We start from the raw sequence: 11,963 nt of genomic DNA, 5'->3' as shown, positions 1-11,963 counted from the left end.
CCAACATCATTGAGTCTCCTAGTCAAGTCATCTTCATTCTTCTTCCTGTCTTCAATGTCTTGACAAAATATCATAGTCATGTCTTGCATTTCATTCCTCATAGTCATGTTTTCTTGCCTCAATTTGTTCACAAGATCATTAAGAGTTTCCTTTTCATCATTGTCATTCTGGATCTTCTCATAAAGTTCTTTTCTCTTATTTCTAGCAATAGTAAGATTCTCTTGAAGTCCTTGAATGAATTCCTGTGCAGTCCTTAGATCATCTTCAAGTTTGATATTCTTCATCTTCTCTGAATCATAGTCTACAAGAGCTCCTTCCAATTGCTTTCTTAAGTTCTCCATCTGTACCGGTGTCAGAATCTTCCTCAAGCTATTAGGATTTTGAAAATAGAGGACCAGACTCTGATACCGATTGTTAGGATTAATGACAGTCCCAAAGATACTGAGAGGGGGGGGTGAATCAATATCTAACCAGTTAACAGAATATTTGACCTTATTAAATATTTTGTATTCCAAAATAGTGTATCGATAAATAAGAATTAATGCAGTAAATAGGAACAATAAAGACAACATAGAAAACACACCATAACACAAGATGATTAATGAGGAAACCCGGTGTGGGAAAAACCTCGATGGGATCTGTGACCCACAATACTCACTCACTGGCCAATGAATAAATATTACTTACAATGAGGGGCCTACGCATGCAGGAAGGCCAACTACCTAGAGCTCACTGCTCAATCACAAAATAGAAGTCTCACTAACTTACAAAATGGATTATGAAAATCCAATACAATATACTGCTTCAAATCAGCATTAACTATGCCAGGTTCAGTACCGGTTTAAGCTCACACTATAACCATAAAACCTTATACAAAATATGTCATATGCAATCGCATATATCTCATCTTCTATTCCATCCACTATCCTTATTACAAAATGATTTACAAGATCTCATACATATATGAGTCTATTACAATATCCCATGTCAGCTTTACAAAAAGATATTTACAATTAAATACAATAAAAAAAAGTTTATTCATGTCAGCTGGAGTGTCGGTATGCATTGTTGCCGCTGCCGGTGAAGTGTCTACCGATGCTGGTGCCTATTGGTGGTTTACTAGATGAATGCCATAAGGTTGCCTGAAGGTTTCCACAAGGTTGCCATCAATGACAACACCATCATTTCTCACTAGAGTGTAGAATGCCAACACAACCAACAATGCTTCAACCTTTAACTTTTTATCCAGTTCCATCACTGACATTCTTTTAGCCTCTAATCTTAGATATAAGTAGATCATCTACAACTTCAATCAAAACCTTCTTATACATGCCTAGATGAAAAATAATACTAGCCCCTATTGTATCCTTGTCAGAATCTTTGTAAGAATGATACAATTTTCTCACATTACTAAGATTACCTTCTTGTGTTATCTCATTTGCCATTTTCTCTGGTGTAAGGGTATCAGGTGTCTTAGTTTGTTTCTTCTTAGGAGTTGGCTTCTTCTTAGGCTTCCTTACAACCTGATGCTTCTTCCTTATATTTCTAGTCCTTTTGGGAGAAGGAGAGGGTACCAGTGGGGTTTTCCTCTTCTTCCTTTCAACTCTCTTAAACTCGGGTGCTTTTCCACTGTCTGTATTACATTTTCCTTAACCTCCTTATCCATCTTGGATGCATCTCCAAAATGAATTTTTCTCTTCTTTTTCTCTGCTTTTGCATCGAAATAGCACTCTAAATGGTCTCACCACTACCAAAAATTTCTTTAGATGGTTCCTTAGGTGCATCAAGAAGTGTTTTAGCATAAGCTTCAAGAATATTTAGATCAACTTCATATCCCATTTCTGTTATCCAAATAGTTCTAGGAGTAACAACTTCCATCCATGTTTCATCACATTTGATTACAAAACATATTTGCTTGTCATATTTGTCTACAATGCTCTGTGGTATCCTTTCTCTAGCTTTCATCTTAGTTTGGAAGTTTTTGAAGTAGTCTTCTATAATGTTGTCACTTTTAGAGACCATACCGGTAATAGCTTCCATGATTTGTTTGCCTATCGGGATGTCATATCCAAAGTCCTTATGACCAATGTCGGGTATCTCTTTGGTGAAATAAAGCATCAAACACACAAGTAGGTTTCCAAAATGGAATGTCCCCTTCTTGTCACCCTTAATCTTTTTCAGGTTATTTATTAGTTCATCCTTAAGCCATTCATAGATATCAATCCTAGTATTGTTCTTAACCATCTCATATGCACTATGAATACATAAGCTAGAAACTGAATTTAATCTATTTACATGAGTTACTCTATAGCCAAGTACCATGCTCACATATCTCACATTTACATCAGTAATGTCATTAACCCTAAGAGATCTATTATCGGATGTGGCTCCGGTTAGGTCCATAACACCCTTGTTAGGTATCTTCTTTGTTTTGTCGAGCCTACTACCAGTTGAGGGTAAACTAGTAACTGCCTTGATTGCTTCCTTAGTGATTTTAAAAATAGAGTCTAGCCACATAAACTCTCCATGAACTCTACTAATTACAAGATGAACCACTTCCTTTAGAAATTCAGGTATGTTCAGAATTTCAACAAATCCTAAGTCTCCTACAATCTTATGCTCCGGTTTAACCAAACCTTGTTCATCAGTAATAACATTATTGTACATGTTCTTTAAATCATCAAACCCTAAATTTTCTATGTTGCAGTGAATGTAAATCCTCGGGTCTTCGGCAAAAGAAACTCCCTTCAAAATTTTAGAGAAGTCTTCGATGGAATCATCTTGCTTAGCAATTTCAGGGATGAATTTAAATACGGGCCTAGGGCACAGTTTTGCAATAAAATTAGGTATAGAAGATGAAGATGCCATTTTGAAAGATAAATACCTCTTACTTAAAATATTTGAATGCCTAAAAACACCTTGCTACTTTGCCTAAGGATGCCTTTGCTCTCTCTTTGCACTCTTTGAATGCTTGGATGCTTGCTGGATTGAAATGAGAGTTTTCTGGTGCTTTATAACCAAAAAGTTCTTCAAAAATTGCAGTAAATGCTTGTTGGTTAAGTGAAATCTTAACATATCTGCCGATAAAGAAGAAATGTGTCTTCTTACCATCAACCGAGGGTAGAATGCATGATTTTCAAATTGCTGCCATACCCCCTAAGGATTATTCCTTAGTTAGATGAAGAATCTCCTACCGGTGGAGGATTACTCTGTTCAACTGGTGCAGAGATAAATTCATCAACTCTTTGATCTCTCTTCTTAATCCATTGTTTTGAAAATTCTTTCTTTATTTCATTTACCTTTTCTTTTCCTTTCTCCTTAGATCCTTGATTGTTTGCAAGTATAGTCTTTCTTCTACAAAATTTTGCAATATGCTCGATCTTGTTACATGCATAACAAGTTACATTATTCCTCTGAATAGCTTTTCCATATCCTTGATCGGTTTGTGTTATGCATTGATTAGATAAAATGTCCAAATCTACCACAAACATAGTATTTCACATTCAATCTACAATTTTCTGAATTGTGACCAATTTTATTGCATTTGGAACATTGACCGGTGGGTAAGTTTGTATTATGATTATTTCTAAATCTGCACTAATTTTCTCTATGACTAAATTTGTTGCAATTAAAACATTTCCCATTAAATTTATAAGCATTAGGTTGTCTTACAGGTTTGCTATGATCTTGATTAATTGCAGTCCCAGAACTTTCTCCATGTTCAAATCCAAGTCCAATTGTATCTCTATCAGGTTTTTTGTCTTTTCAGCATGTCATCAAGCCTTTCTGAACTTTTCTTGAATTTGTCTTTGTGTTCATTTGTAGTGATCAACTCATTTTCTAGAATGCCAATTTGTCTCCTAAGCTCCTCTTTATCATGTTGAATGTGAATTAGATCTGTCTTTAGCATATCATTCTCATGACAAAGTCTCAGATTTTCATTTGCTCCATCATTAAGTCTCTTGGTCAAGTCTTCTTCATTCTTTTTCCTATCTTCAATATCCTTACATAGCCTCATGGTTAAATCTTGCATTTCATTCCTCATATTAGTGTTTTCTTGTCTTAACTTCTCTGCAATATCTCCAAGAGTTTCCTTTTCATCATCATGTTTTTGTATTTTCTCATGAAGTTACTTCCTCTTGTTTTGTGCTATAACCAGGTTCTCCTGAAGTCCTTTAATGAATTCCTTAGCAGTCCTTAGATCATCTTCAAGTTTGATATTCTTCAATTTTTCTGCATCAAAATCTTCAAGAGATCCTTCCAACTATTTTCTCAAATTCTCCATTAGTACTCATTTCAGAATCTTCCTCAAGCTGTTAGGCTTTTGCAAATAGAGGACCAGGCTTTGATACCAATTGTTAGATGCAATGACAGTCCCAAAGACACTGAGGGGGGAGGGTGAATTAGTGTCTAATCGGTTAATGGAATATTTGAACTTATTTACAACTTTTTAACTTAAATTAATGTACTAGTAAACAAGTAATAATGCAACAAAGAGAAATAACAGAGAAAAAGCACAAGAAGAAAGAGGAGATTGGTAAGGACCCGGCAGCTGACAAGCAAGTTAAGGCCCTGGAAGTTGATCGGAGTCTAGAAAAGGAGACCATGGAAGAGACTCTTAGGGCTGCTGATACAATTTCCGCCCTCCACATCCCTAAAGAGGAATAGGTTACCCCTGGAAAAGTTGCCCCCCCATCTGGTCCTCCTCCTGAGGGTTTGCATGGTTTCATGGAAACTATGGAGTGGCTCATTAATGGCTACAAGAAAGTTGAGGATGAAAACAAAAAACTCTACAATAGAGTCTTGATCCTGGAAACCATTAATACTAGGGAAGGGAACACTATGGCCGACTATATTGAGGACCTGAAAAACACCATTGCCAAAGCTGAAGACATCAGAGATGCTTTTAACCCTAGGTTTGAGAAGATTGAGAAGGATTTGCTGGAAAGGAAGAGCCTTGCTGACACTAGCGATAAAACCCTCTCGGATACCGTTACCGAAATTGGTAAAATTGAGGAGTGTTTGAAGAACATTGCTGAATAGAGCCTAAGTATCCTGAAGATCTTAGCTAACAACACCCACACCCTCATCAGCAAACTTGATGAAGAAAAGGAAATCCAGGACATAGACCTAGAAGCTAAAGGAATAGGGGAAGCTCAAGGTCCCAGAACCCGCACTAGAGGCAAGAGGAAGGAAAAGAAACCGAACAAGGATCTGGAAGCCCTGAAAGTTGTTGGGGCCACCTACGATGAGCTGGTGATTAAGGTGGAGGATTTGCTGAAGAAAATTACTGTGTAGTGCCTTCTCTATTTCTTTGTTGTTTTTTGTTGTTAAGCTGTTCTTTCTGTCTGCTGGTCTTTTGGCCAGTCTTTTTGTATGCGGACTTTAAAGCATTGTTCTTCTTAGTTCTTTTTCTCTATCTATGTTGTAAAGGTTTCGGGTCCTGAAAACCTATTTTTTAATTAATCAGAATAGAGACAACATAAATGCACACCATAACACAATATATTTTGGCGAGGAAACCCGGTAAGGGAAAAACCTCGGTGGGATTTGTGACCCACAATATTTACTCACTGGCCAATATGAATAAATATTACTTACAATATGGGCCTGCACATGCAAGAAGGACAACAACTAGAGCTCACTGCTCAATAGAAGACTCTCACTGACTACAAAATGGATGATTAAATCTGATACAATGTACTGCTCAAAATAGCATCTGCAATGCTTGATTCAGTACCGGTTTAAGCTCTATCATAAACCTTAACCAAAATCCTTGCCAGTGAATGATATTCACTTACATAACCTATCTGCCTTATTACAAAATCCTTTCACTATTTTCTACATAATATGCTTTTATTCCATGCTACTATAAAAATGACTTATTAGATCTCATACATATATGAGTCTTTACAATACATCATGTCGGCTTACAAATAATTAATTACATTACAATATAATTCACATATGCAAAACTTGTCTCATGTCGGCTTGGATGTCGGTATACTTCATTGTCGGTGTAATCTGGATGTTGGTGAATGTGCTTGCCGGTACTTGTAGATGATGTTTGTTTCGTCGGTGAATGAGTAGAAACCTGCTACCGGTTGGTTACCATTAATGAGAACATCAACCATTCTCATTGAGTGTAGAATTCCAATATCTTTATCTTTTTCCCTTTGAATATACTCATCAGATGTCAAGATCTGTGACTAGCTACTAAGACATAGCACCACTTTCCTACCTCCATGTGAAGATTGATTCATTCTCTGCATTGAAATTCTTAAGAATCTGTTGATTTGCCTTGGCACTTTCTGCCCATCCTCTCGTGTACATGGAACAAACTCAAGTTCATCTTCACTTATGTGAATTTCATCTTCACAATCAACACCATTTTACTGCTTCTAGTTGACTGCATTGGTGAAGTAATGTATCACATCTGTTGGATCAATTTTTGGCAGACTTGGCATAGAAAGGGCTACATCATCACAGTTGGCTTCTTCTTGGGTCCAGTCTGGTATGATAGCTTGTGTTGGCAAAGACATGCCTGCTAATGTACTTTCCAAACCCTCATTTGGTTGGATGGATTGTGGGGGAAGACCTGGTTCGGTAGTTTGTGGTGTCAAACTTGTACCCTCAACCATTGCTTGTGTTTTGCTATGGCATTCTACAAAATCTTGAATGTCTTTCTTATTATATCCAGCCAACCACAAACAAGCTTTCATTGCCATATACTCTGGTTCTTCATCCCTTAAAGTGGCATCATGTTCTGTTCCAATAGTTGGGTGTATATCAACTACAACCTCAAATGCCTCACTTGGCTTCATATCATTCTATAATGAGGATCAGTTAAGTGGCCAAATACCTATCCTATGGAAGCCACTAATTATATTAGCTAGTGTCAATGCTTGGGCAAAGGCCTTGCTTACAAGAGTTGCCAACTCTTCCCTTCCAATTTCAATTTGTGGGTACTTTGACATCCATATACTCTTTTATTGTTGGAAATAATTCTTGAAAGGTGATAATACAAAAACATCAAGTGGATGTAGTTTGTGGCTTGTATAAGCAAGAAGGGTTACCAATTCTGTACCTATCCACCTTGCTTCTTCAATTGTCTTGAAGGCTACATGGCTGCCATGATTGTCGAAGATTAGTAGGGCCCTACAAGAGGGTGAAACTCCACCAAAGATTGAACATGTAAAATGTTCCAACCAAATTAAGAACAACTCCTTTGTCATCCATGCATGTTCTTGGACTGTCATGCGTGCTCCTGGCTCACAATTTTCAATGTAGTTTTAGATATGCCTCTTAGATTTGAACAAATAAAATCTAGGAATGCTAAAACCACATGCACTAACACATGCCAAAATAGTAATCCACTCTCTACTCTTGGAAATTAGGTGCAGTACACACCTCTAGCCCAATTTGGCTATTACTCTCATTCCACAATTCCTCCTAGCTTGCACACCAGTCTCATCATAATTCCAAATCTAACTACTACCATAGTGAATAAGTTTGTACAATACCTCCAAGTTGTCATAGAAAGAGGCAAAAATACAAGGTCTAAGCATAATAACCCTATTAGAGTCCATTCCTTTTGTTGTTCACATCATCAGATCAGGGTGCCTTCGTCTAAAACTTGCCCACCATGATCTCCCTGTCATCCTATTTTTGAATGGATTAGGCTTATTCTCGGTAATTTGGGAAATGGTTGATTGAAGTTGACTGTGACCAAATTTCAGCCATGTCTTTGCACCATTGGACAACTTCATCCTCCTCCTCTACTAATAAAATGGTGCATGGACCCCTCACAATCATGGTTATGGTTCCCATCTGCCATTCCCTCAAAGAGGAAATGGGGATACCATACTTCATTGATGTGCCTCTAAGAGACATGTGCTTGTCTTCTATGCATGATATTGCTTCTTTCATTTCAAATATGCTCAATTTTGGTTTGGGAACCTTTGAGGCCACTTGTACTTGTGGTGTTTCTGGAATAGGATTACAAGTTGAAGTAGAATGGTCATGTACAATAGTAGTTTCCACATCAGTTGCATTGTTAGGTGAATGGTCATCTACAACAAGAGTCACTGGGTCTTAATTTTGGACAAAACTATCTTCATTAGGGAAGTGCACCCCACGAGTGACTCTAACTGTTCGATGTAGAACACATTTGTTTCCCTTTCTACCTATTGTCATTATGTTCAGTGAACTAGCAACGATAAGGTACCAACGATAAAATGCAACTGTGTGTGCCTATATAAATACATATATAGAGACAAATCATTGAAATGAAACCCTCAATGCCATTGAGATAAATAATGAAAAACAAATCAATTTCTGTAGGTACCAATGAGTACAAATCCATCATTGAACATCTTTAAACAAAACAAAATGGTACTGTGTCTCTATTTTTGTATGCCTGATAATATAGACAATAACCATATAGCCAGAGAACTCGAAACAACCATGTAGGAGTTAAGTATGTAACTATGATGTGATTGAAAATTGGATATTGTTGATATTCTATTAGATAGTGAACAATTACATCATTGAACATGTTTCAACAAAATAAAATGGTGTTGTGTGTGTATATATATAAATATACACACACACATAGGTGCAGAACTTGAAACATTACATAACAAGGAGAGAACCTAGAAGCACAAGATACATGAGTGAAAGATGTAACTGTGATGTGATTAAAAACTGGATATTGATGATATAGTATTAAGATGCAGATTCATTTCTCAAATGACTAATAATTGAATGATGTTGTATTTCTCATATGAAATTTATTGGAAGTAATATATTGTATGCCTGATAATATTATTTACAGTGAGTATATTAACAAATTAAAGGTAGAGCAAACAATGAAAATGCCTTAAAAAATCTTCATTTCCGAAAGTTTTTAGGGCAATGTAGTTGACGGTAATTGATGCCAAGGGGCCCATAACGTGTATGTGAGAAGGTTGTTATATGTTGATAATAACAGAAACAAACACACACACACACACATCTATATATATGTGGACAACAACCTTATAGCCAGTATATAGTCACTGTAAGTAATAGTATTAGGCATACACATTATTGTAATGATAAATAATGAAGGGGTTTCAAATAATTTTGAACAGTAATCATTTTTTTTACATTCTCTGTAATTATTTTGGCATTATAAAAAGAGAGATGCCATTTAACAACACACCCATAAAGTGAAATGATAAATAATGAAGGGGTTTCGAAGAAAACGAAGAGATATTCAATTGTTTTGCCATTCTCTGTGAGGATTTCAGCATTATTAAACTGTAAGAGAGCATTGAAATGAAACTGTAAACTGCATACAAAGAAATAATCAGTAGGCAAAGCATAACGCAACTACAAAGGAGCTAAACCATCATTGGACATCCAATATGGCTGTTAATATTATTTACAATGACTATATTGAAAAAAATGTTGGTTTATTGAAAACGGTATAATTTCAATTAAAATATTTATAGAATTTAATGTTGACCACTGAGGGAATTTAGTTATTCTGTGTGTACCAGCTTGAATGTGCACCCTTGAACAAGGAATGTGCAGAGGGTATTTGTAGAGCTCGGGAATATGCAATAAATTGGATTATAATGAAAGTAACACGGAAAATTCTATCTTAAAAATATAATTCAAATGTGCAATGCATTCGATTGTGGTAGCTAGCTATTTTCAAATTTGAATTTTTGTGGGAAATAGTCGGTCATGTCACATTAAATATGCAGTCCTCCATTTCTTTGAATTGTTCAGTTTTCTTCTATGCTTTGAATGAAACTTATATTTTTAAATTTGATTTTATGCAGATTCTTGGTTATTGGAGAGCCTTACACTAGTTGTTGCAAATGTAGGTACCAAATGCAGATCCATTTAATGCATGAAGTTGTGAAGTGATATTTGGAAGAATGTAAACTTGAGTGTCTAAGAAGTCTAAAGTTAATTATTTTTATGTCATGTAATGCAACAATAGTTGTGCATATGTAATTGTAATTGGAGTACATTTGTACTTTTTGTTGAGACATGGACCAGCTAGGACTCGAACCTAGGACCTTCCATATGCTGCTGGAGTGCTCTACCACTGAGCTATTGGCCCCTCTTGGACCAGTCCATCGTCGATCCATGTGTGGCTTATTTCCAACACCAACAACCCCCCTTTAAGACACACCTCTCGTGTGCTTGAGGCTCCTAGCCTGGACCTGACTCTGATACCATGTTAAGACATGGACCAGCTAGGAATCGAACCTAGGACTTTCCATACGCTACTGGAGTGCTCTACCACTGAGCTACTGGCCCCTCTTAGACCAGTCCATCGTCGGTCCAGGTGTGGCTTATTTCCAACACCAACACCCCCCTTAAGACACACCTCTCATGTGCTTGGGGCTCCTAGCCTAGACCTGGCTCTGATACCATGTTGAGACATGGACCAACTAGGACTCGAACCTAAGACCTTCCATATGCTATTGGAGTGCTCTACCACTGAGTTACTGGCCCCTCTTAGACCAGTCCATCGTCGGTCTGGGTGTGGCTTATTTCCAACACCAACACTTTTTAGCCACTTGCATAAAGTGGCAAATGTAATCATTAAGTTTTTTTTTTTAAATGTTTATTATTTGTGCAAGTTGTTTTGTATTAAAATAGGAAATGTGCTAGTAGTTGTTTATTTTTTTTACTTTTTTGTTGTCAACTACTAATTCATTTGTGAACATGTATTGGTATTAAAATAAATATTTACTGGTATTTTTTATATTTATGTACTAACAATTTTTTTTTAATGTTTTGGGGGGTCAACATGGCAATAAGGTGACAGTTATTGGAACTATGTTATCTATTGGTACTCTTCCCCTATATATTTTCGTATAAGCTATGGCTTTGACTAATATGTAGTGTATACAAATGGTATTTCTAAATATTTTACTGTTGTCTATGTGTATTTTTTTAATACATTATTAGCATTGCATATTGTATCCTCTGTAGCTTTTTATTTTTCATGTAATTATGCTTGATTGTTTTGTTGCATTATTATATATAACTATCAAAAGGTTATAGTCAACACTGTATATATTTAAATGTGCAGCCAAGTGTATCTCTCTTTGCTTTAAATTTTCATTTTGATTGCTTTGAATTTATTCTCTTTAAATTATTATTTAAGCCACCTAAATGTTCTTGTGATTCAAGTTTGGTTTAAATTAATTATCTTAGTTTATGCATGGGATCTGCATATGCACATGTTATTTAAATATGCATCTTAAAACAAATAAATTTTTCTTAGTTTTATGAGTTTTTAAATTAACATTCATTTTATTCTTACTAAAACTAAAATTTCATTTCAATTTCTTTTATTAATTTATTTAATTATTTTTCTTGCACAATTAGCTCTTGGTCACATGAAATACTAGGGGTAGAGAGGGAAATATCTATCACCTTTATTTTAGCCCTTGGTCATGTGTAGAATTAGACCCCTTCCTCTTTGCAAATTCATAAAATAGTAGTTTCACGAAATTGGGTGTAACTTTTCACTCCCAACTTGGATTTTTGAACTTTAAAAAGCATTGGAAAGATGACTTAAAGCTATATTCTATGGTGGAAACAAATATTTTAGGTTCTACTCCAAATATCAGGTGTGCACGTTCAAATTCATCCTTTCTTTTGAAACTTCAAATGCTCATAACTTTTTCATATAATCATTTTTGAGAAATCTTTTTTTTTTAAATTTGCTAGAAAATCATAAGGAATCCATTTTTGCAATTAAATTTTTCTTTAGACAATCTATTTGGCATTTTTTCCTCATATCTTCAAATTGGGCTTAAAATGAACCCATCACATTTGCATTTGGATCTAAAATAAATGAGTGTCTTTAATTTGAATCCCAAGACTCACTTAGGTATGCTCTCCTCTAGCGCCTTAGGGTGAACTTGAGTGCACATGAAATAAAAGGC

General features: G+C 35.8%; 1 non-coding gene across 1 annotated transcript; it reads right to left on the bottom strand.

The window, feature by feature from the left end:
- Nucleotides 1-10,248: 10,248 nt before the first annotated feature.
- On the bottom strand, nucleotides 10,249-10,320 carry TRNAA-AGC (transfer RNA alanine (anticodon AGC)). The gene has a single exon. It is a non-coding gene; the product is annotated as a tRNA-Ala (tRNA).
- Between the last annotated feature and the right edge of the window lie 1,643 nt (nucleotides 10,321-11,963).

This window comes from Cryptomeria japonica, chromosome 8, assembly GCF_030272615.1.
Source record: "Cryptomeria japonica chromosome 8, Sugi_1.0, whole genome shotgun sequence".
Lineage (NCBI taxonomy): Eukaryota > Viridiplantae > Streptophyta > Pinopsida > Cupressales > Cupressaceae > Cryptomeria > Cryptomeria japonica.
The sequence above is the reverse complement of the archived record's forward strand: the minus strand, read 5'-3'. Positions and strand labels throughout refer to the sequence as shown.